The sequence below is a fragment of the Protopterus annectens genome, chromosome 3.part1 (genome assembly GCF_019279795.1).
Source record: "Protopterus annectens isolate FY-2018-M chromosome 3.part1, PAN1.0, whole genome shotgun sequence".
NCBI classification, from domain to species: domain Eukaryota; kingdom Metazoa; phylum Chordata; order Ceratodontiformes; family Protopteridae; genus Protopterus; species Protopterus annectens.
Genome location: NC_056732.1, coordinates 1,527,933,853 through 1,527,959,503, shown reverse-complemented (window position 1 = coordinate 1,527,959,503; position 25,651 = coordinate 1,527,933,853). Strand labels below are relative to the sequence as shown.

The 25,651-nt window shown below is 39.6% G+C and overlaps 1 protein-coding gene across 1 annotated transcript in view; it reads left to right on the top strand.

Annotated features, from left to right (window-relative positions):
• The first annotated feature begins 1,804 nt into the window (after window positions 1-1,804).
• The window catches only part of LOC122798552 (autophagy-related protein 9A-like), a 1,381,959-nt gene continuing 1,358,112 nt past the window's right edge, over window positions 1,805-25,651 (top strand). The window contains exon 1 of the mRNA XM_044067604.1: window positions 1,805-3,102. The gene's annotated coding sequence lies outside the window, so the exon portion shown is untranslated. The remainder of the gene's footprint in view (window positions 3,103-25,651) is intronic.

Below are 25,651 nucleotides of genomic sequence, written 5' to 3'. Positions count from 1 at the left end.
CCCAGATTTTGCATCAACAATCATTTTCTAAAGAATAAGTAGGAAAGTTAGGCAGCACTATTGGTAGTGATGCCCACAGTGATTTGCCAAAAGTTAAACATTTCAGGAGGACCATACGACACAAAACCAGGACAGTGAACAGCTATGAGCGTCCCAATCGGCACAGAACTGCAAATAAAAATTGCAAGGAACCATCTCACCCATACCCAATGAAGCCTGAGCCATCAGTGGATCAGCCTAAAACACTGTTGAAAAGCTCGAAACCACCCAGATTCTCACGGAATGTCCCGATTTTTCTTCTCACATTTGTAGTCTGTTCCTCATAAAAGTTGTGCTTTTCTGACAAATCATTAAAGATTGACGTCACTAAGTAATAAACATTTGAGTTTCAAACTTCATAGCCTTCAGAAAATACAAGCTAACGCAAAACTTGTTATTCTAGCATACCTCTCAAGTGTATCTCATTACGAGGAACATACCTCATTTGGGGTCTTAAAAAGTTCAATCACGTTCCTCAAAGTTCCACATTGAAAGACTGTCACACATTCAGTGTCAGGAATTTTTTAAGTAAAATCTATTCCATTGTAAATATAAATGAATCATATTAATTCATTAAAAGATCTTCTTTATAAGTAAAACCAGCATATTTTAACCATCCTATGACCTTCCTAGTTGAAGTTGTTGGGTCTATATTATAATCTGGAAGTCTGACAATATCGAATACGATATTGTCCACACGAGATTACCGAAAACGCAGTACATGGAATGTTTAAACGGAAAATTTTCATAGGGGGAGTTTTCTGTTTACTTCAATGTAGTGCGTTCTCGGAGATGGCATATTTAAGTGGAAGGGGGGGGGTACCCCCTACACTTGTTAGTTTTTTTTTCTTGTAGGGATAGTTTTATTTTATTTCGATTATTTAAGAGTTCGATCCTTATGCATTTGAACTTTTAAACAGTCGAGCTTATAATATAGACCCGAAATTGTTATAGGGTTGCCACCTTTTCAAATGGCCAAAGTGGGACATTTTTGGTTCAAACATCAGATTTTACAGGCCGACACATACCCACGATCAGTACAAAGGATAGACCTTAACTTTTTTTGCCTAAATAAAAGCTTATTCTTGTAGCATTTTAGTTGCTTATTCTGTTTATTATAACATTTAGGTGTTTTAGTTGCAGAATAACTGTTTTATGCAACTATTACATAAAATATAGGAAACAATTTTGTCCTAAAATCTCAGGACATTTGCCATTTTTACAATTTTTTGTCAGGACACAACTGCCTAAAGAGGGACTGTCCCTCGCAAAGTCGGACAGATGGTAACCCTAAATTGTTAGTAAGCCATTAATATGCGTTCCACATTTTGCCCATTTGTTCCACGTTATGAGGGCTAGTGTTCCTCGTTTTGGAGATGAAAGGTTGAGAGCTATGTATTCTAGCAACTTTGTAAAAGCAATTAATTAAACTATATGTCCCTAATTCTAGGCCCATGTCGCAGTCACCCCCCCCCCCCCCCATTATTTTAACTTAGTCCAGATTTCTTGTGCTAAGAAGTTGAGATATGTGCCTGAATGTAAATAGGATCATACTAAGTAGTCTACCGACTTACCAAAGCAAGTAAAACAGGTGAAAAGATAGCGACAAGCGCCCTTAACAGATAACTCCGTGTGTGTGTATATTTTTCTTGAGATAATCTTTTTTCAACGTTGCTATTTCAGCAAGATACAAGCATGCACACAAACTGAAACTGTCAAATATACGTAAGATGGGGCGGGGAACGTGCTTTTGACGTCAAACGGGGGCTGCACTGTTCAGTGTTGTGGTGGGATCTGATAGCATTTGGTTGCTGTATTTTGTGGCAGTAACAGTTATTTCGTGTCCTGTTCTTTTTGTGGATGAAACGATTAGATCCCTTCAAATGTTGTTTGGAAAATTGTTACGGGTGAAGTATTAGTTGTTAGGGAGCAAACTGAAGCAGCACGGGACGTGGCCCTTAACGAGTATCCGAACGAACCCAAGCTAATGACAAATGCGAGGACATACATAACAAAGGAGATCTAATGGAAACAAGACTGTATTCGGAGAAGTGCATGAGTCTGCAGTAATGCTGAGAAAGTCAATTGTGGAATATTCCCTTAGGAAGCTGAGTTCATAGAAGCACAGCATATATGACGACGAGTCTTTATGGGTTCGTTTTTAGAGGGTACGTCTGGGCTGAAACAAAACCTGGTGGCAGAGGGTATAGAATGAGTCTGTAAGGGGCATTCACCTTTACGCACACTACACGCAGAAGGCTTGGAGGAAAAACACTGTTACTGGAATGTGTCATTTGAAGAGTGAGACCATCCCTGTCATGATGACAGAATTAAGACAATGTGGAACATCGTACATTGAGATTAAAGACATCTCAGAATCGTTGACGTTTGGAGCATAAATACTTCATACTGTGTAATATATTTAAATACAGGCACACCCACGCTTCGTGTCTTCACTATAGCAACAAAAAACATATGTAGTTTAGAGTACAGCGCTGGGAACTCTTAAACTCGAGACAAGTATTGCTGCCTGAATACTAACAGCACTGTTTGACAACAACCTGGCCTCCAACCCAGCAATGTGATGGAGGGACTTAATATTTTTTAATGAGATAAAATTTGAAATGCTTTTGTATATGCGTACATGCCGTGCAGTGTCTATGAAAACATCAGCACAGATTGAACACTATGCAAATTTTAGGTTTTTGCTTTGTACAGAATGAGAACACCTAGCACTGCCTTTGGACAATTGCGTAACAAAGTAGGTGTACATTAAAAGCCCAGTGAAAATGTTGTAAGACAGATGTATATGGACCATTGCTTTTGTCTATTGACAAGTGTGTGCCATTAAAGATTTAAAGTTGTTTGAATAACTGTTTATGGATTCCCCTATATTGGAATATCCTTTTACAGTGTGGTGTGCATAGCGACAAAAAATGCATTTATGTTCAAGTTAACAAGGAGACACAGGTGGGGTTTCCGTGCTTAGCATTCAACTACAGCCAGAAGAGGAATTGACCTACATGGTTTAATAAAGAAGAGGGAGAGAGATTCACAGACCAGGTGAGTAAGTACACTTATTGGAGTATTTTATATTAAATGGTGCTGAGGTAATTAAAAGGTAGCAGCAAGAGAAAGTATGCACCAGCAGCAGAGTGAATTTCTGCTAGAAAAGATGGATAAAGCAGAACATATGTGCATTGATGCTTTAATATTAGACTAGTGAAAAGATGTTAGACACTATAGAAGGCATCTTTGTTTTTGAAAAAAGAATGGCGAGAGGGATGCTAGCATAACCCCTCCCCCATCCTTAATTATAGACGCGTAAGGCAGCAGCTGGGCCAGATTTTAACAATAGTGAGAATGTGTCCTCTTCATCCTGCTGACTTTTGTAATCAGATCAGGAATACATAAGAAAAGCAGCAGTCATGGTAGACAATATATTTTTAAAGAGTGACTAAATTATTTTTAATATTCAAAACCGCAGGTAGCAAGAAGTAAACATTAAAACAGGATGAAGTGTAGCTCACTTTTTGCGGATGCCATATTAGAATATAACACCACCAATTTATCAGAAAATGAATTAAAAAAAAAAAAAAAAACAAATGTACTGCTGAGATGTCAGCAAGTATCTTTTTAAATTTGTGCTAAAGTTACTGTTACCAGTGAACAATGCATACACTATGTTAACGTAGGGGCTAGGAAGAGCTTGCATCTCTGTTAACAGAGAAAGCACTTTTAGCAGTGTTTTTGAATACATATGTTTTATAACTGAAAGTCTGATGTGAATGGTAAATAGCAAGTGTTGGTGTTTAGTGTGAAGATATGGAGAACGTAGCATCTGTAAACCGAGAGGGGGAGAATAACAGCTGCTCGATAGTAACAGTTCAGTGAAAGGGAAAAACATGTTGCAACAGATCCAGGGATGAGGAAATACAGTCTAATGAAGGTTTATAGATTCAATACAGTTTAATGAAGGAAAGGAAAGAGGATTGGAGCTGCTTTGCAGATATTCTTGAAGTAATTAAATTTAAACAGTATAATGGAGGAGAAGCAATTGGGAAGGTACCATAAAATAATGTGATAATGATAGTTTTCAAGTTTGCAGTGGGAATGGAAGTAGTGACAGAGTTCATTGTTAAGTAGCTATCGTGACTCAGCAGGAAGTCGTATGACAACATTACAAGGAAGGGAAAGATGGAATGGCTTTCAGACTGACAAAGCAAATCAGGAACTCTCCGTTTGACTGTGGTGGTTTGAGGGAAGCCAGAGACACTGGTGGAATTGTGACCATAACTGGTAAATACTGAAAGTGATTTTCAGCAGGGTAGAGCAGCCCTTATTTTCATTTAACTGCTTGTATAAGTGAAAAATAAAATGTTAATGCCTTCTGCTTTTTGTTTTTAGAGGCTCATAATTGGTGTGAAAACATAAGCTTGATTTTACATGTTTGTGTAGAAATGTATTTATTCTGGTTTAGAAGTCCATGTCATATAATCACTATGTTATTCTGTGGACTTTAGAAGTACATTAACTTGGCAGGCACTTACAGAAGCAAGTATAGCTGGGTCAGCACTATACTTGACAACATGCCCCTCAAATTGTTCTGATTTTTACTCCAAAATTTTGCTCAGTCTTTCCTAATCCCTCCTGAAACTGCTGATATGGGGAGAAAGTCAATGAATTATACTTAATAAATACTTATTTTACTTCAGGAATTGTGTTTTAATTTACATTTTTTTTTATTGTCAACTTTATCGAGGTAATAGTATTAATATGGTTAAAAGTATCCTTTGTTTGTCCCTGATTATTTCTGGTTTTGAATCTTATTCTGGAGTTGGAAGGTTGAGAGCTGTGCATGATGCTGTGTTCACTGTGCTAAAAGTGAAAGTAAGATAGGAAAGTAAAACCAAATACACTAGTGAATTGTATAATGTGTGGTGTAAATGCCCATGGGTTGTAAAATAACCATGTCACTGTATGAAATGGGCTGTGTATGGAAAGTTTAGCTTCACCTACTCAAGTACCAGGTACCAAATATGAATAAGTAAATTGTAAGGTAGTGTTCTACTATGAGCTATGACAGTAACTTGCAGCATCAGGGTTGTACTTGCTAAGGGAAACACAAGAGACTTTAGCAGTAATGAAGGTATCTGTAGATAAGAATGAAAAGATTCTTTAGGGTTCAAGCCAAATGCCAGCTCATCAGATGAACCCTGGGACTTTTTACTTTAGGGTACTTTTCTCCCCTTTAATGTTGTGTCTGCATATTTGAGAAAATAGAGTACTGGTGGAGTTGGGAACACTGGTTTCATTTGAAAAGAAACCTAGCTAATTTTATCTTTCATTTTGTGTAACACTTTTTATTTTCTGTGCCATGCTACTCTGAGACACTGAATCTAGTGTATTCTTAATTATACAGCTAAACTAGCCTTCATCATACGAAGTCACCTGTGTCTGATCAATAAACTGTATATATTTTTTGTTTTAATGTTGTTATTGTGTACTAAATTTCAATACTTGTCATACTAATAATTCTGTTGAGTACAGGATCTTTGTTCTGAATAAATTGTTGGCTGCATTGTGTATAGGGAAGCAGGCCTGACTACACCTCAACCTGTCAGAGTTGAAGTAGTTGGGACCTGGTGCTGGAGGAGTCAGGCTGGATATGATGGGAGCCACTAGCCAGTTCTAGAGGAGGGAGCAGTAAAAGATCTCCTGCCATCTGTTGAAAAGGTGATAGTTTTAGGAATAGATGCTCCAGGGACAGACTACGGTGGTGGTGCTGTGGTAGCGTTGTCGCCTCACAGTTAGACGTTGCCCGTTCGATTCTCAGTTAGAGCGTCTTCTGTGTGGCGACATGCGTGAATGGGTGTTCCTTTGTTGAAGGTTGTGCGTTAGGCCCGGCAAGCCAGCATGTCCAAATCTACTGCCAATCATTAGTGGACCGGAGTTCCGCTGTGGCGACCCCTAACTGGGAAAAGCCGAAAGACACAAACATGCTCCAGGGACGCAGTCTGTCAAATATGTGTTCTCTATAGCTGGTGATTCCATCACACAGAGTATGCCAAGGCATACATGACCAATTCTTCTACCCCTGTGGGAGGTGAGCAGGCTCCACCAATTCAGTCCTTCCTCACCTCATAAGGCCCCCTCCAATACTGAAGACACTACTCCAGTTGTCTGGGTCACAATCTGAGGCATGGGGGGCCTCTGTTGCTATACTTCGTGAACCATGGAGCTGGCTTATTTTTCCAAGTCTGGTTGGAGCATTCCCCTTCCAGCTGCCTCCCATGTTGATTTTTCTCCCTTTTCTCTTGCGCTTCATCCACAGATTTTGTTTTGGTGTGCTCTAGTCATTCCCAGTTTTTGTGGCTTCTGATGTGTATATGCCCACTTTCCAAGTCTCTGTTCACATGCCACCCCTTGTATAGCCTTCACTATTTTTTAACTTTGCATACCACACTTTTAACCAATCAGCTTAATTTCCTTTTGTCTGTAAGACCTCCAGAATTGTATGCAGTAGTCTGTTGACTCTGTATAGTCATCGCTGCTTTATTTGCTCTAGCTGCTTACTGGCCTTCATCATTGCCTTTCTCACCATGTAGATTGATTTCAGTGTGAGGTCAATTATTATCCACATATCCTTATCCTATTCTGCCGTACTATAGGTCATATTAAGATTGATGAAACATACAAAGAATATAATCTTGCTGTTCGTATACATGTATTTATTTTCATGTGTTAACCTGGGACGAACTTGGAGCCAGATGGACCATTTCAGGCTCAGCCCAGGAAAATACAAGGGACTTGAAATAAATCTGAGGTTTTCAATGGGAAATATGCATTATGAATAGCAAATAACATTTTGCAAACAAGCTGAAAGTACTTTAGTAAAAAAACAGAAACAAATAGAACTACATCCTTCCCTTTAATTCCTAACTACATTAAGAATCTCTTAAAAATGACACAGTTTCTTCAGTGCTGACTTAACTTGAATATATCAAGTTGTCTGTGTTTCTGACCTTAAATCTCTGTACTTCTGGCAGCAGAGATTCTTTAGTCGTATATCACAGTAATGTAAATATTGTGCACCAGATCTGCTAACAGTACAAGCAGTTACAATCTCTGCCTTAGCCTTTATATTATCAGCATATATGGTGATCTTGCTGTCCAAACCTTGTTTGATAGTTGATGGAAATGTATAAAACAGGACTGATTCAATCCAGCAGTGTACCCTGCAAGTGTCACTTCTTACTTTCTTACTTCTCAAAGGTCCACTTAACAACCATACTCTGCTTTGGCACAGATAGCCAGTTTACTGTCGACTTCATTCCATTGTTTGAGGTCTTAACCTTATACCCTTTTATTTCTCAGCCACCCGCCTGTAAGGCATAGTGTCAAAAGGACTTGTTTATCCACAAGAAGTCCATCATGGCTCAGAGTCAGCATCTGCCATACATGTTCTGAATTTGAAAATGTATTGTTTTCCAGACTGCAGAATAAACAGTACACATTTTTAGTTATCAAGCTAAGTCCTTTACAGAGGATTTCAAGTTATCCTGGCATCCAGCAGCAGCACCACTGTTATCTTTTGCCAGCAGAACTCTGTTTGAATCTGCCTGCAATTAGTAGTGGAAGGAAAATGTAAATGTAAAATCTTAAATGCTTACGTTTTAATACAGTGTGAACTGTTCAGTTGTAGTACCTAAATATTTCATTATATTGTTAAATAAAAAAGTCAAATGTTACCCATTAGGAGGACTGTAATACAGCCAGCCAGCATTTAGAGTCCTGCAGCTAGATCTGATCCACAGTAACGTGGTATGCATTATGTACATTACGTGTTGCTGGGACAACTCCCTCAATGACTGTAGGTGCACTGGGGCCAGATCATGGCCTGAAGTGGGGGGGGGGGGTTCTTTTGTTTCTGTGGCATTGCAGTACATTGCTGGAAGCAAACTAAATGCAGAAAGTGCAATTTTTCCATTGCACTCTAATCAAAGATATCAACCCAAAAACTTTATTTGGGCCACAGTTCTGAGAGTGTGTGTGTGTGTGTGTGTGTGTGTGTGTGTGTGCTATGTATGTAAAATAATATTCACATAGAACCTGTGCAAATGTCACATCATTTACAAACAGTTTTGATTTAAAAGTAGCTGATGTCAAGGATGTCTAAATAATGGAACTTTTAATGTGATTTTTTACAGTGGCCAACTTTCCCCTGGTAGTATAAATACCACCTCGAGGCTCCACTGAGAGAGGTCACTAGCTTAGTACAACTAACCCAGTCAACAAAAAAAAATGGAAGGATAGATAAGTAAATCACTAAGAAGTTGTGCACCCTTCGAATCAAAATAATTTTACATTTGCTGGCAATAATGGCATTCTGTGTGTGTGCATGCACGGACACACAGCAACAGGAACTTTTTCAGTAACTCCTGCTGGTTTTCCTATCACTTGTCTAGGACAGGATATAGATAAAAAAACAGTCTGTGTGTGTGTGTGTGTGTGTGTGTGTGTGTGTGTGTGTGTGTGTGTGTGTGTGTGCGTGCGCGAGTGTGTGTTTTTCTCTGTAGCTGAAGTACTATGGCATATACACATTTTTGGCAAGTTTTCTTGACCTCCTTCAGATATTTATTTATTTACTTATTTATTTACTTAACTTATTTATTTATTTATCAAGATGGTCTGACAGGATATAAACTGTTTGCATTGAAGGCCTGGGGAAAAAATGTTACACAGGCAAATAACTTTAAAACAAAGAATAAGATAACTGTAAAATAAAAATTAAGCACTGGTTTTAAAAGAGCTCCCTATTGAAATTTCAGCACTCAAAATGTTGAGTGCCGGCTTGCTGAAAAAATAAAAAAGACTGAAATCACAGGTGAAGAGCGAATCCTGAAAATTGCTGTTCTCCTTAAAACTTCTTTTTGCAGGGAGACAGGCCCCACACACCGATGCTGAACTTATATGTACCAGCTCCGAGATTACCATACCTCAGAGAAAAGGGAATGTTCTGTGAAATGGCATCTTGAAGTCGTATGTGCAAGTCAGATCCTTCAACTATTCATTTTCGGTATTTGGGGACTCGCTCTAGCTGGTACCCGATATTTCAAACAGTTACCTTTAGGGTGGCATTCATTAGTAAGTTTTCACCAGTGCATGAATATTGTGCAAGTTAAATAATCTTTCTCAAGGATAAAGTGACCTTTTCATGTGAATAGGGCGGCCACGGTGGTGCAGCGGTTAGCGTTGCCACCTCACAGCAAGAGGTTCTCCGGTTCGATTCTCGGCTGGGGTGCCTTCTGTGCGGAGTCTGCATGTCCTCCCTGTGGTCGCGTGGGTTTCCTCTGGGTGCTCCAGTTTCCTCTCACATCCCAAAGACATGATGTAGGTGGATTGGACACTCTAAATTGACCCTAGGTGTGAGTGTGTGCATGTGTGTACCTTCTGTGGAAGGTTGGGCACCGGGCTGGCAACTCGACACCGTAAAACTCCACTGCCAATCATGAGCGGACAGGTGATCCACTGTGACGACCCCTATCCGGGAAAAAGCCAGAAGAAGAAGTAACATTGAGAAAGACAGCAGAGAGACAGATTTACAGTATTTCAGATAAGTAGCGATGTCCTTAGTCAGAAAGGTGTTATTCTCATTGGAGGAATTTTGGAGTGCACACTCTGTTTCAATGCTTCTGACTACACACTCCTCCCAACCCTTTCAGCCACTTGATCACAATTAAACAGTTTGGATTGTGAGAAGCAGTGTTTTTGTAAATTAAACAAGGTAAAATATATTACCATGAATATATTTTTTTTCTTTTAGTTGGTCACAAGTCAAGCACCTAAGGTATATTCAGTCAGAAAGTCATTATTCCATGGTTGGAGACAATTTTTGTTTGGAACTGAATTACTTCTCAGAATGAAAAAAAGGTAATAATCGTAGTTTTATAGGCATTTTTATTACTTCTTCTATCATTTAAGTTGGCGTACGTGATCAGAAGGGCGTTATACTGGGTTGGAGGGAGTGTTCATGCAAAAGGGCATGAAACTATTATTTTATGATATTTCATGACACTAATGAAGACACAGGTTATATTTTGGTTGTCATTAGTTTTTTTATTACATCTTCACAGTATTTTTATTTCTGTTTTTTTCTTTTAGAAATTATGTCAAGTGTATTGCTTGTTTACTTATTAGAATTTTACTGCATATAGTTTAAGTAAATTAATTTCACAGCAAATGCGTAGATATTAATTTTCTCAGAGGCGAGGGAATGCAGTATGCATCAAAGTAATAAATATCAGTGTTGTGACATCAGAACCAAAACATTTAACGTAAAAGTTAAAAGAAAATTGTAAATTAAGATTCAGAAATTTAAGATGTAGTTCTTCCATTAACTTTGAACATAGAAGTACAACTTAATTACAGTTTATAACTGAATGCCAAATATTATATCTGACAAATTTTGGTAATTAAACTATTCAGCCATTTCAGATAGTCCCTTGTTTACAGAGACTATAATTAGTCCACACAACCATTAAAATACAACAAGCTACAAAGTTTTGTTGTATTTGGTTTCCATAAAGGGGCAGATATATGTTTTCAATTCTGGATGAGAAATCAGCATTTTGTCAAAACTAAATGCTATTAATTTCTCCAGAAAAGTGACACCACTGGAAATATGCCACTACCAAATTTCATGTACTGAAAAGGACAAAACGTCTTGAAGTCTGCCTTCTCCTGCAGTTGAACTCTTCTCTTGTTTTCATTTTCTCCCTAGAATGTTGTTTCAGTATGGTTTAGTTCCCATAAACCTGCCCTGCACTTTGTAAAACTTTCATTTACATGCCTTGGAATCAATGGAAGGGAAAGCCAATGTACATTCGTAAGCTTAACTTCTCGTGCTTTGGCAGAGGCATTTTTCTTTACATTTATGATACCCCCCCAGGACTCAGGGACATGTAGTTTGTCTTGTTAGGCACTGCCAACAGTCTTACACGGTCATTCTTTGCTCATTGTAGCAACTGCTATAAAAATGTGCACTGTGCTGTGAAACTGAAGACATTATAAAGCTGTTACACAGATTCTCAAAGAGTGGGATGACAGAGGCAAATTAAAGCATGGGATATCTATGGTGTTCCATGTACCCACGTTCTCCCATAACAGGATATCTTCCTTCAAGGGGCAGAACAAACAAAAATCCTTCTTTGTGGAATTGAAGAAGCCAGAACATTTAACTCCCTGTGACAGCTCAAGTCAGGATATGGTCAGCAAATCAAGCTGTCACAGGAATCACAGGAAGAGATAGGGAGGGGAGTCAGAACTTTTGAAAGCTGGCCAGTACTGTGCTACCTTAGCAAATAACCCAAAATGCCACTGTATCAGTGAAGAATTTGGACATCTACTGTTACAGGTAAGTAGGACTAATGCAACTGTGTTTTTGTTTTGTAAAAAGTTAACTAGGCAAAAAAATACTGACAGGGTATTTTACTAAAAAATGATTATAAATAACTAATTTTAATGCAGGTGAGGACAAATAAAACAACTTAAGTAATAAGTCTGTTAATTACAGTAAAAACAGTAAAAACTAATATATCTGTCTATATATATATATATATATATATATATATATATATATATATATGTGTGTGTGTGTGTGTGTGTGTGTGTGTGTGTGTGTGTGTAAGATGAATGCAAATGGGTGTTATTTGCTGCAAAGTTCATAAGGCATAAATCTTGACCTTGTTAATATAAAGTTAGCTAAGCTTTTATTTCAAAAGTTAGCACAGATAAATAAAAATATATTTTACTCTAAACTAAAATGTGTAAAATACAAACAGTCATTGTAAGATTTTAAGAATTGTTCCAGGTAGTGAAATGTAATTTAAAATCATTAAAATATACTTCAGAAGGTTGTACATTTTTTGCAAAAAGAAATAATGTCAACTCACAATGGCCATAAGTAACCAGTCTGTTTCCAGGTTAAAAAAAAGAAAATGCTCCTAGCTGTAACAATCAATTTTACTGTACTTTATATATAAGGCTTTAATAATAAACATGGTACAAATTAATTAATAATAAAAGCACACCTAAAGAATGCGTCTGTGTGTGTGTGTGTGTGTGTGTGTGTGTGTGTCTGCCTGCCTGCCTGCCTGCATAAAATAAGTGTTTCCATTCAAACACTTAACTAGTAAGAGCATTTCTAACTTAGCACTAATTTTTCCGGGACCTCATGTCTACCCTACTAAATTACTTCTCGGTGCTAATCTAAAAGTAATCAAATGGTTATCTAGAACATCTGCAACTCAAATATGTTATACCCCTTTTCTTAAACAAGTAAATGTTTAACTTATAAGTTAATAAGTAAAAAAAAAAATGTTAACAGATATAGTGCTAAGTATTGGAATGTATTTCTGTATTTTAGACATTGCTTCTGAGCAAGCTAGGCCAGATAATATGTTTGTGTTGTATAAAAAAACAAGCTAAACTAAAACATGTTTGTGTTTATTTCAAGAATGAGACAAGGGTTGGGAGGGTGGCCTAATGGTTAAGGTGTTTGCCTTACAAACACAAGGTGCAGGGTTTGATTCTCACAAGGGATAATTGGCTAGGCTTAAAATGGCTCGCAAGGGCAGTTAGCTTAGTACAGACCTATGAACCTAAGAAAAATAGTAGAGCTTTGTATGTAAAAGCTGTATTCTACCTTCTGCAAGGATTATACCACAGTACAAACAAAAATGATTGACTTTAACAAATGGCTTAGCTTCTGGTCTCAGCCAAGGGGATCCAAAATCTGTCAGGTTGGGAAAACATGGTCTACCGGCCACGCTCCTTTGCCAGAGATGGTCTGCACCTGTCTCCTTTAGGCTTTCAGATACTGGCAAAGGCATTAGCCACCCCTGTTTTGCCTTTCTTAGGCAGTGTTAAAATAACCAACCTCCCAACATAAAATCCTCTGTAGATAAACTCAAGGTAGTGCTGCTTAGTTCTAGGAGTCTAAACAAGAAACTGCACACTCCTCACTTTGGAAGTTGCTGACATCTGTGGAGTTACAGAGACATGGTTCAAAGGCGCAGAAACCACCACGGACATGCAGGGCTACAGTGCCTTCCATATGTTTAGACCACAAATGGACTGTGAAAGAACCAAAGGAAGGAGGTGTATCCATATTATCCATTTAAGGATAAATAGACCTTGAGACTGTACAAACAGTATGACTCTCTTGAGCACTTTTTAGTACATATATTTTTTAGTACACACCTTTTTAAACACACTTTTCACATGTATTTTAATGTATATTTTAATATGCAATTGTTAATGTTTTTCTTTTATTGAAAAATGATTTTTTATTAGTTCTTAATTAATACATCACTTTTACCTCATTTTTTACATCTATATAAACACTTGCAATGCAATTTTATTGTTGAATCTGATGACGTCCTTTTAAGCAGGATGAAAGGGCTTATTCCTTTTGTACTACAAATAAAAGAAGTTTTTACTTGATTTTTCTTCGTGGTATTTTGGGAGTCTTTATGGCCTAGGACCGTCTGAGCCAGTTTTGCAGTGGTAGCGTTTGTGTATTTGTTGCCTTAACTACTGCACTCAGAAATTTGGACTTAAATTAGAGATCTTGTCAAGTCCTCCAAAGCTAATTACAAGCAAAAATAGCCTCCCTAACTAAGGATAATTGCAAGGTATTATTTAACTATGTCTGAAATTGAAAAGGGAATATCCAGCTATGTGCTGAACTAGTTGTGGATGGCACCACCCATACTCAACTGGAGGTAATAGCCAGCCTGCTGGCTGACAGATTTGGAGCGAACTTCACCCCCCTGTCCCCTCCAGTCATCCCCCAAATTATACCTGCCACCATTCCTCAGCCTATTATCTCAGAGCAAGGCATCCTGTTGCTCTCCAATGCAAAAAGATGGCATCAGTGGAACTAGACAACATCCCAGATTGCCTTTTAAACAACTTAAAATATGGCTTAGCAGACTCATTTGGATCCCTGTTTAACCACAGCCTGAGAACTGGCTTTGTTCCAGTAGAATGAAGGACAGCAACAGTAATCCCTCTGCACAAAGGGGGACCATCAACTGATGCTGGGAATAGTTGGTGGGAGAATGGCATAATGATTAAGGTGTTTATCTTACAAACATAAGGCGCAGGGTTTAATTCTCACATGAGGCAATTGGCTAGGCTTAAAATGGCCCACAAGGGCAGTTAGCCTAGTACTAATCTATGAATCTATGAATAGGTACATAAGCTTGACTAGCCTCATCTGCAAGGCTATGTAAAGAGTCATTATGGACCTTATTAACAAAGACATAGGTAATGTCCAGACCCTGGACCCAACCCAGTTTGGATTCGTTAAAGGTAGATCATGCCTGTTAAACATGGTTGACTACTTTGAGATAGTCACCAAGGCCCTGGACTAGGGAAAGACAGTGCATACGGTCTATCTTGACCTAGCCAAAGCATTTCACACAATTCCCCACTCTGGTGTTATAGAGAAACTCTCCTAATTGGGAATTAACCCTTACATTACCAGATGGGTAGCCAACAGGTACACCGACAAGACACATACTGTCAAAGTGGGCGACTTTACCTCTAGCAAAAGGCCAGTCACCAGTGGCGTAGCTTTCGGTTCTGTGCTGGGCCCCCTACTGTTTAAAATTTATTTTTCAGAAGTCCAGGCAAACTTGGACGGCCTGTGGCTGACAAGGTTCATCGACGATTGCAAATTGGGAGCAATCATTGGGCCACCAACCATATTAATATACTGCAGACAAGGTTGACACAGAAAAATGATTGGTGCCAAAGCCACGGATTAAAGCTAAAATGCAAAAAAAATGCATTATTATTCCCTTCGAGAAAGTTGGCATCCCCTGCTAATTACATTATAGACAGCACCCCTCCGTGTAGACCCAGTGGTATGTGATCTGGGTACTTGGGTTGATAGCAATCTGAATTTGATCACCACATATCCACAGTCCATCTGTGTAGCATATCTTATAAGTAATGGCATCGCTTCTCAATATATAATGATGTTATAATTCGATTATACTGAGCCATCATCAGACCATTAATTGAGTACAGTGCTCCCTTTTGCATGTACGTCACCAGACACTTGCAACAGTTAGAAAGACCACAGAGGTTTCTCACCAAGAAATTACAGGGTACACAAAACAAGTCTTGTGCAGAAAGACTGAAAGCCCTGTCACTGTATTCTGTCTTCTACAGGTTGCTAAGGGGCGACCTGTGCCTGGCTTACAGGGCAGTCTCTGACCCGTCCCTGATGAAAATGATACACATTCATAAATCAAACTGCAGGAGGGTCACTAGCTCCAGGGATATTAACCTAGCCTCTGATATGAACAGGTCATGCTGGAGAGATACACACATCTCCCAAAGACTGCCACTACTCTGGAATAAGCTTCCAATTCATGTGAAACAGAACCCCTCCCTGACCCTCTTCAAATGCAAATGAGATGAATGGATGGTGAATGCAAATTAACTCCTGGGGTATCGCACATGTCCGTCCTGGACAGAGGAAATTGGTATTAACTACCATAGACCCTTACCTTTGCGAACTTCACTCACCTAACCACCAACAGTTGGGGCAACTCAGGATAAATATGGCTAGGCTTGTAAGGGCTCTATGGCCATTAACCTAGTAACCTCCTATGAACCTATGTAAGCAAAATACACTGACAAACGAGTGTAATTAGAGAGGCTGCTATTGTGCTTGTTCACTTTAAATCTAACAGGTGCTATATGAGTAAATATTTGAGGAAAAAAATACGTATAAAATCATGGGAAACTTGCTCGGAGTTTGAAAACATTCTAAAATGCAACTATCTGAGCTGTCAATAGGTAATGATTATAAATGCTGCTGTTAGCTTGAAATATATGTTATGATTTTTAAAAATACAAAATGTACTATTTATGCCAAAAATAATTTGTTTCATGTGTGTAAGTTAGTCTTTGTAGTCTGCTATGTTGAATTTGCCTTTTTGTAATTTTTGTATCTGTTAATCTATTGTAAAGTCAATAAAACATGTTGCCACGACATAATTTTATGTCTCAGTAACTTAACTGTAGACAAAACAAAATTGCAAAAATGTATACAGTGAATATATGAGAGTCATTTCTCTGAGCAATTGAAATGAGTTGATAGATGCTCCATTGAGTAGATTGTAACTATGTAACACTGAGCTGTGCAGATAACAAATCTGCTTTGCACAGTTAACAGATTATTGAAGTACACTGTAAATTCTGTTTTTAAGTGAATGGGTGTATGTGGCTGTCTTCAGATGTTGCATAGTATGGGCTGTTATGTGTCACCATACTACACAATTTCCCAGGCAACATAATTGTCTGTGCTTTGCAGGGGCCTAATTTACAAAGATTGTGCCCACAGACTGCAGCATGCTGTTGGAAATATTGAGCAGTCCCTGCGTTGCTCACTTGAGAATCCATGCACTTTTATTGCAGCAACCTTTTATGAATTTCTGTCCTCTCATGTACTTTGTAAATCCTCATAAGGTGACCTTGCAAAGTACTACATTGTTTATTAATGCTGACCTTTGTGTTTTTGTATTCATTGAACACATTTGTTTGGACTGTTGCAGCTGCTCTGCTGAATTCTTTCAGAGCTAAAGTTGTGCATTCAGAAGTATGGTGATGTTATATTGCATACATAGCCTAAAATACCTATTTTATGCTTCAACTTAGTGTTAAAGTCCTAGGCTAATTTGGTTATATTTTAAATAAAGATTTGTCTTGCTTCTGTTTTGGGAAGTAAAACCTGGACATACATAGTAGGATCCTGATACTAGTGTCTATGATTATATAATGCTGTTGGTAGTTGAGATGCTGTCACATAGTGAAATCTTTTGAACTGTAAGAGCCTGCATGCACCTAGTAAATGCCAGCATCTTCCAGACTATAAACAACAATTTTAATGATACTTAATTTGTCTTTAAGTAACTCAAAGCTTGATGCTGATAAGAAAACAGAGATCCCATCCTAAGCTCCACTTCGTTCTTGTCTGATTGTTTTACAGACGTACAAATAAATATAATGTAAATATAATTTGGTATGACACATCTCTGTTGTAACTGGCTAAACATTAGCATCTAGCCTGTTCTAGTAATAGAAATGATACAAATAACTTGGCTCTTTTGTCGCTCATCTAGTTAGGATACAATAGATGAGACTTTGTCGGTTCTATTCAAGCAGCTTTATTATGTGCAAACCCATCAGGATTGAGGCTTATTAACTTTAATTTAGTTAAACTTGTATACAAACTAGCTATTACACTCATACATGCTCACTCTGTGGCTGCACTCTCAAAATGGCACTGAGATCAGCACGTGCTCGGTATTTATATGCACGCTTAGTCCTTGAAACGCTTCTTAAAGATACAGCACACATGCTCTGTTCTACAACTGTCTTGTTACTGACAGTAACTATATGCAGCTCCATATAACTGCATACAGCTTTGTATAAGTAGATCTCAACTGACCAGATTTTTCCTCCTATTTGTGGTGTGTACCTAACAAAATTTGTGTTTTTCTGGCAAAAAAATTGAAGCCAGTAATTACATACGTTTGAGTTTCAAACATCATATCCTTAAGAAAATGCATGCTAACTCAACTTAGAGTTTATACGAGCAATATTTAAAATCTATCCCTGTCTTGGGGCCTTTGTCCTCCCTTTATTTTAGGCTTTGTCCATATTTTTTGTGTAAGAGGTTGAGAGTTTGTATACCAAACCTAAACTGAAAAGTGAGACATTCAGCCTTCACCAGCACTCTTGTTTCTGTAATAGACTTAAAGTGAAATAAATTCAGAAAAATGTTGATTACTTTGGATAAGTGGTAGCACTTTGCGGTAATGGAAATGAACAGTTACAGGAGCTTTGTTCATTCTGCTAGTTGCATAAAATTCTTGTCTCTAATTCTTGTCTCTTTCAAAAACCTGTTTTCAGTCTCCTGAGCTATTCTTGAACAGTTTTGCTCATTTTTCAAACAGCCCTAGAGTGTCTCTGTTTAAATACAGTTAGTCACAGCATGTGGCACTGTGGCATACATAATAAAAATAGGCTGATGTAATTCAAAGAAACTAATCTGCTCTTACATTGCAGCTTACATTTTTAACAGACAACCAGTGTAGAATTGCACTTTAGTAACTCGGAGAGGCTTGCTAAGAAAACACTTGCCTGATTTTTGATTTTGTCATTTAAAATAGATTGTTGCACATAGTGTCAAAAGTTCCTGTATGCCTGTTTCTAACGGACCATATATAACATAATGTCATATTTTCTTTAGTGTCTGACAGTATAGTTCGTAGGTTCATAGGTTGATACTAGGCTATCTGCCCTAGGGCATTTACAAGCCTAGCCAGAGTGTGTTTGGCTTTTGCCATCCTTCTTGGATTAGTTGACTGTGCCTCTGTATAGTAGGTCACAGAAGATAGCCCATTTAAGGTTAGTTTACCGTGCCTCTGTCTAGCAGTGACACAGAAGAGATCCCAGGGGTAAATTTACGATCTCCCATCCAAATGTCAAGATTCTTCTTGAAGAGGGTCATTGAGGGGCTCTATCTGACATGGATTGGGATTTTGTTCCAGAGTGAGGGGAGCCTCTGGGATATGAATCTGTCCATTCAGCATGTTCTATTTATTTCTGTGCTGAGGTTTAAGTCACTGAAGCGTGTAGTTCTGATGGATTTGGATTTCTTGAGGTGGAGCATGTCCATTAATTCTAGGTTGGACATGGCTTTATACGTCAGGCACAGATCACCTCTGTGTAGAAGGTAAGCAACTGAGTAAAGCTGGAGTTTCTTTAGCCTAACTGCGTAGGGCATCTGTTTGAGTCCCTTGATCCTCTTGGTGAGGTACTTTTGGGGTCTTTCTAGATGTAGCAGGTGTCGGGTAAGGTACATCCCAAATGGGGCATTGTATTCAATTATGGGCCTGATGAGTAGAGGGGCACAATGACCTCTCTTGATCTAGATGTGAACCCCTTCGTGATAAGGTGGGCTATATAGAATGTCTTTCTAACCACTTTGGCAATGTGATTGTCAAAGGAGGGATTGCAATCTACTTGGGTCCCCAAATCCCTAATTACTTCTTCCGTACTTAATGGATTACCACCTATGTGGTCATTTGTGGACACTTTGTTTTTCCCAAAGGGGATGACTATGCACTTTTTGGCATTTAGCTTTAGGCCATGGCTCTGGCACCAGTTATCCGTCTCTGTGAGACCTTTTTGGAGGATGCTTGTGTCAGCCGGTGAGTCAGTTATGGCCCCCAGTTTGCAGTCATCTGCAAACTTTGTCAGCCGTAGTCTCCTGTGTTAGCCTGTACCTCAGAGAAATATATACCGAACAAGAGAGCTTTTGTTCTGTAACAACAGTCAAGATATTACTTGCCCTTTTTTCCTTTGCTGTAATACTGAAGTAATGTGACTTCCAAGAGTACAGGGAGTATGTTGTGCAACACCATATCTAAGATGCAGTTTAGGGGGAAAGGAATTGGGTAATCAACTGCAAGCCATGCATCTGTGGTACACATTGTGTCAGATTTAATTACACTAACAACAGGTATTAGTTCCATTCAGAAATAGCACAAATGACATGCTCATTATTGCACAGCTGCAATCAGATAACATTGTATGCTGTTTATCTGTTTGCCTTATAATCAGATAGTCCAATGTTTGAACAGGCTTCTAGTTAAATACAGGCCAAAATATATCCTTGGTTTGAAAGTGAAACAGGCTGAATAGGCTTCTAGTTAAATACAGGCCAAAATATATCCTTGGTTTGAAAGTGAAACAGGCTGAATGTTGTGGATGAACTCTTGAGAGCATTGTGCTGTTTTAGTGAGGTCCTCACATTCAGTAGGTTTGGCTTTAATGCTGGAACCCTTGTACTACATAAATAACGTAGGCCTAACCTGAATTTCATTTTAGTTTTTAAACCACCTTCTACTTTAATAGTAACCAGAGATTTTTGCATTTTAACCCAACAATAGTAACAGTAATTGCAAAGATCTTGTGGTTTTAAGTAATCCTTTAGCAGATACCATGGCAGCTGTAGAACATATTTCCTCCTCTAAAGTGCAGCTTTGTCCCTTCCAACTACATTTGACCTCACACACTTCTCTTTGGAGTTTACAGAACAGCTAATTTCTGTCTTACTGTCGTGCGTCTATTGACATTGTTCCAAAAAGAAGTAAGCGCAGTCTTCACAAAACTATAATGCACTTGAACTTGTTACCTACATTTGTTTCCCCAGTAGACAGGCAGCAGTGATTCCAGTAGATCTCTCTATAATACAACCTTTGCAGCTTTTATTTTTCACCCCAAGAGCAAACAACTGAAAAAAGAAAACTGCTTTTGGGTTGTACCCAGACTGTTTTTCCACTCACTCTTCCACCAAAAGTGAGCTTGGCTAAGATTTAGAAATCTTAGTGTAAGATTTTGTGTGTACTCTGCAAGCTTTATATTCTCGCAGACATAGGACCCTGCCTGCCATTTTGTAAGGTTAACATGTTACAAACCTAAGGCAGGAGAACATGGCTTTTTTGGGCTTCAGAAGTAATAGACATCAGGAATTTAACATGCATGGAACAATTCATGTGGTAGGGTGGAGGCATGGTCCAGTCTGAAACCTGTTTGTGATAGTGTCGGAATTCACAATGATGTCACTTCACAACCTGTTGCCACTTCTTCCTGTTTCAAGTTTCCTGGTAACACTATATGTAAAAGGTGCTTATCAAATCCTATTCATCCAGACTTCAGACGTTTCTTAATGTTTGTGTGTGTGGATCATGTTCTCAGTTCCCTTCCTTATCCTTTGGACTGTCAGCTGCACCATGAGTGTTCACAAAATGTATTGCTCCAGTTTTAACTCCCTGCAGGCTACATGGTATCCACATTTTTATGAGTTTCTTATCTTTGTGGAGTCTTTTTCAAAGTGTCAGGAATCTCTCTGTTGGGTGAGAGAACTGTTACACAAGCTGGGATTCCAAGACAACATTCAAAAGTCTTTCTTGTCTACACACTGGATTGTGTTCCTGGGATGTGAACTGGACATCTCGGTTCAAAGAGCTTTCCTTCAACAGGAAAAAAATAGATCATTATGTAGGTCTAGATCTAATGTTTGCACTCTTTGGTCACCACAAGGTAATACCTCAGGATTTTGGGTCTCATGGAATCTGTAGATGTCTTTCTATTCATATGCTGCTGTATTCATGACATCAGGGAGTTTGCCTCTGGTGAACTCTTGCATGTCCGACTGTTATACAAAAGTTAAATGCTACCACTATGGTGCGTGTGACATCCTGCATCTCGGACGTCAGTCGTAAATGGATGTCTGGTATAAAGTGGATGTCAGCACGCATCTCTTCAGAACATTACTGCCACCTGTGTGACTGCCAGCTCAAGTCGTCGTGTTGCCAGTAGAAGCATTACTTCATCCAACTTCAGATAAGTACCCATTCGGGGTTTTCTGCTTGTTACTTGCAGCTGTTTTGGGTTTCATGTCTATTTGGAAGGGCAGGTGTAGGTGTGGAAGGCAAATTCCACATAAGGATTCTCATGAGCTCTGCCTGTTCTGCCTAGGCCATGAACATCACCATACCACCTGTAGTATTTGTCAGGACTTTGTCTCCAAGACCCTTAGAAGCCGTCTCTCAGCCTTAAAATTATACCTTGAAAAGCTGAGACTCAAACATCTAGCTTCCAGAATGGACCCAACATTGGAACCCTCGAACGAGCCCCCAGTCAAGAATGGCAAAAAGAGTAGGCCTGAACAGATTGCTGCGCCCTCCACTCCAGCCGTTGTTCTCGAGGCCAGTGAAGGCCACGCAGCATCTTCCAAATCTTAGTACGTGAAGACATAGTCTCTGATGTAGTTGAGTGTTGGCCGGTGGCCGGCCCTCCAACCCTCCACCGCATTTCTGAATCCTCTCCTCCAGGCACCCATAAGAAGAGGAAATGGAAAACTAAACATACTTCTCAGCCTTTGCCTGTGTCACTTGTCGAACAGAGTCCAGATTGGCAAGCCTTCACCCAAGGTCTGCTCAATGCCTTTCTGGCCTTGCATCGGGGCCTGAAGCCTGCACAGACCCCCCATGCCCTCTACCCCTAAGGGGCCTGCTCCGGACAGCTCTTCTGCAGAAGAGGTTTCATCGAACGATGAATCCCTAACCTGTACTTCTCAGATTGCTTCTCCTCTGGGATATGCTTCACCAGAGGAGGAGTCCAGTGGCACTGACTCCCCTGGTGAGGACCTCACCTTTGGTGAGAACATCACCAAAATGCAATTTTTTTTCAAATGGGACAACAGTCAGGTCACAGAGACCCAAAAGGGATACTATGAACTCCTACAACTGAAGTCTCCCAGCCTTTCTGCTGTGCCCCCCAGTACACCCTGCCTTTCTGGATGCCTTCTTGGCTGCCTCCAAAAATCCAGACTCACAGCCCCCAGCACCCAAGCATCCAGACAGATTCTATAAAGTGCCCAAGGAGGCAACCTTCCTGTATAAAGCCCCTTCTGCAGATCCCGCAGTTATTTCTGTGACCACTGACAAAACCTCAAAGTTATTATTGTCTTCCTCGCTACTGCCCTCTGATAAAGAGAGCAGTGTGATGGAACATCTGGAAAGAAAGCTTCTACTTCTGCCACCCTAGCAGTAAGAGCAATCAACTATGAGACGCACGTGGTCAAGTATTCCTTGGCTGTCTTGGAAGAAGTGGTCAAGCAACTGGGAGAGCTCCCTGACTCTGCTAAAGCCAATATTTCCTCTCTCCTGAGCTCCTGCATACAAGTGAACAAACACTCAAAGTGCAGGTACAACTCTGTAGAAATGTCTACAAGGGCTGTCTCCTCTGAATCTGTCATCAGGAAGTACTGCTGGTTAAGAATGTAACCTCTTCCTGATGACATAAAAGCCAAGCTGCTAGATGCGCCCCCTGGATAACAAAATCCTGTTTGGGTCAGCTGCTGCTGAACTCTTTAAGACCCTCCAGACCAAAGGCAAGGAACTGCAGGAATTGAGACATATCTTTGTCTCCCCAGTTCCACGCTTTCAGAGGAACTACCCAGCTAAAACTTCTTTTGTTAGGACCTCAACCAAGAGAATGCAAACTAAACCTAGAAAGGACCACAGGAAGCAGCATTCTTCACACTCCTCACTTTGGAAGTTGCTGACATCTGTGGAGTTACAGAGACATGGTTCAAAGGCGCAGAAACCACCACGGACATGCAGGGCTACAGTGCCTTCCATATGTTCAGACCACAAATGGACTGTGAAAGAACCAAAGGAAGGAGGTGTATCCATATTATCCATTTAAGGATAAATAGACCTTGAGACTGTACAAACAGTATGACTCTCTTGAGCACTTTTTAGTACATATATTTTTTAGTACACACCTTTTTAAACACACTTTTCACATGTATTTTAATGTATATTTTAATATGCAATTGTTAATGTTTTTCTTTTATTGAAAAATGATTTTTTATTAGTTCTTAATTAATACATCACTTCCTTTTACCTCATTTTTACATCTATATAAGCACTTGCAATGCAATTTTATTGTTGAATCTGATGACGTCCTTTTAAGCAGGATGAAAGGGCTTATTCCTTTTGTACTACAAATAAAAGAAGTTTTTACTTGATTTTTCTCCGTGGTATTTTGGGAGTCTTTATGGCCTAGGACCGTCTGAGCCAGTTTTGCAGTGGTAGCGTTTGTGTATTTGTTGCCTTAACTACTGCACTCAGAAATTTGGACTTAAATTAGAGATCTTGTCAAGTCCTCCAAAGCTAATTACAAGCAAAAATAGCCTCACTAACTAAGGATAATTGCAAGGTATTATTTAACTATGTCTGAAATTGAAAAGGGAATATCCAGCTATGTGCTGAACTAGTTGTGGATGGCACCACCCATACTCAACTGGAGGTAATAGCCAGCCTGCTGGCTGACAGATTTGGAGTGAACTTCACCCCCCTGTCCCCTCCAGTCATCCCCCAAATTATACCTGCCACCATTCCTCAGCCTGTTATCTCAGAGCAAGGCATCCTGTTGCTCTCCAAGGCCAAAAAGATGGCATCAGTGGGACTAGACAACATCCCAGATTGCCTTTTAAACAACTTAAACAACTTAAAATATGGCTTAGCAGACTCATTTGGATCCCTGTTTAACCACAGCCTGAGAACTTGCTTTGTTCCAGTAGAATGAAGGACAGCAACAGTAATCCCTCTGCACAAAGGGGGACCATCAACTGATGCTGGGAATAATTGGTGGGAGAATGGCATAATGATTAAGGTGGTTATCTTACAAACATAAGGCACAGGGTTTAATTCTCACATGAGGCAATTGGCTAGGCTTAAAATGGCCCACAAGGGCAGTTAACCTAGTACTAATCTATGAATAGGTACATAAGCTTGGCTAACCTCATCTGCAAGGCTATGTGAAGAGGCATTATGGACCTTTATTAACAAAGACATAGGTAATGTCCAGACCCTGGACCCAACCCAGTTTGGATTTGTTAAAGGTAGATCATGCCTGTTAAACATGGTTGACTACTTTGAGATAGTCACCAAGGCCCTGGACAAGGGAAAGACAGTGCATACGGTCTATCTTGACCTAGGGAAAGCATTTCACACAATTCCCCACTCTGGTATTATAGAGAAACTCTCCTAATTGGGAATTAACCCTTACATTACCAGATGGGTAGCCAACTGGTACACTGACAAGACACATACTGTCAAAGTGGGCAACTTTACCTCTAGCAAAAGACCAGTCACCAGTGGCGTAGCTTTCGGTTCTGTGCTGGGCCCCCTACTGTTCAAAATTTATTTTTCAGAAGTCCAGGCAAACTTGGACGGCCTGTGGCTGACCAGGTTCATCGACGATTGCAAATTGGGAGCAACCATTGGGCCCCCAACCATATTAATATACTGCAGACAAGGTTGACACAGAAAAATGATTGGTGCCAAAGCCACGGATTAAAGCTAAAATGCAAAAAAATGCATTATTATTCCCTTCGAGAAAGTTGGCATCCCCTGCTAATTACATTATAGACAGCACCCCCCCCCCCCCCCCGTGTAGACCCAGTGGTATGTGATCTGGGTACTTGGGTTGATAGCAATCTGAATTTGATCACCGCATATCCACAGTCCATCTGTGTAGCATATCTTATAAGTAAAGGCATCGCTTCTCAATATATAATGATGTTATAATTCGATTATACTGAGCCATCATCAGACCATTAATTGAGTACAGTGCTCCCTTTTGCATGTACGTCACCAGACACTTGCAACAGTTAGAAAGACCACAGAGGTTTCTCACCAAGAAATTACAGGGTACACAAAACAAGTCTTGTGCAGAAAGACTGAAAGCCCTGTCACTGTATTCTGTCTCCTACAGGTTGCTAAGGGGCGACCTGTGCCTGGCTTACAGGGCAGTCTCTGACCCGTCCCTGATGAAAATGATACACATTCATAAATCAAACTGCAGGAGGGTCACTAGCTCCAGGGATATTAACCTAGCCTCTGATATGAACAGGTCATGCTGGAGAGATAGACACATCTCCCAA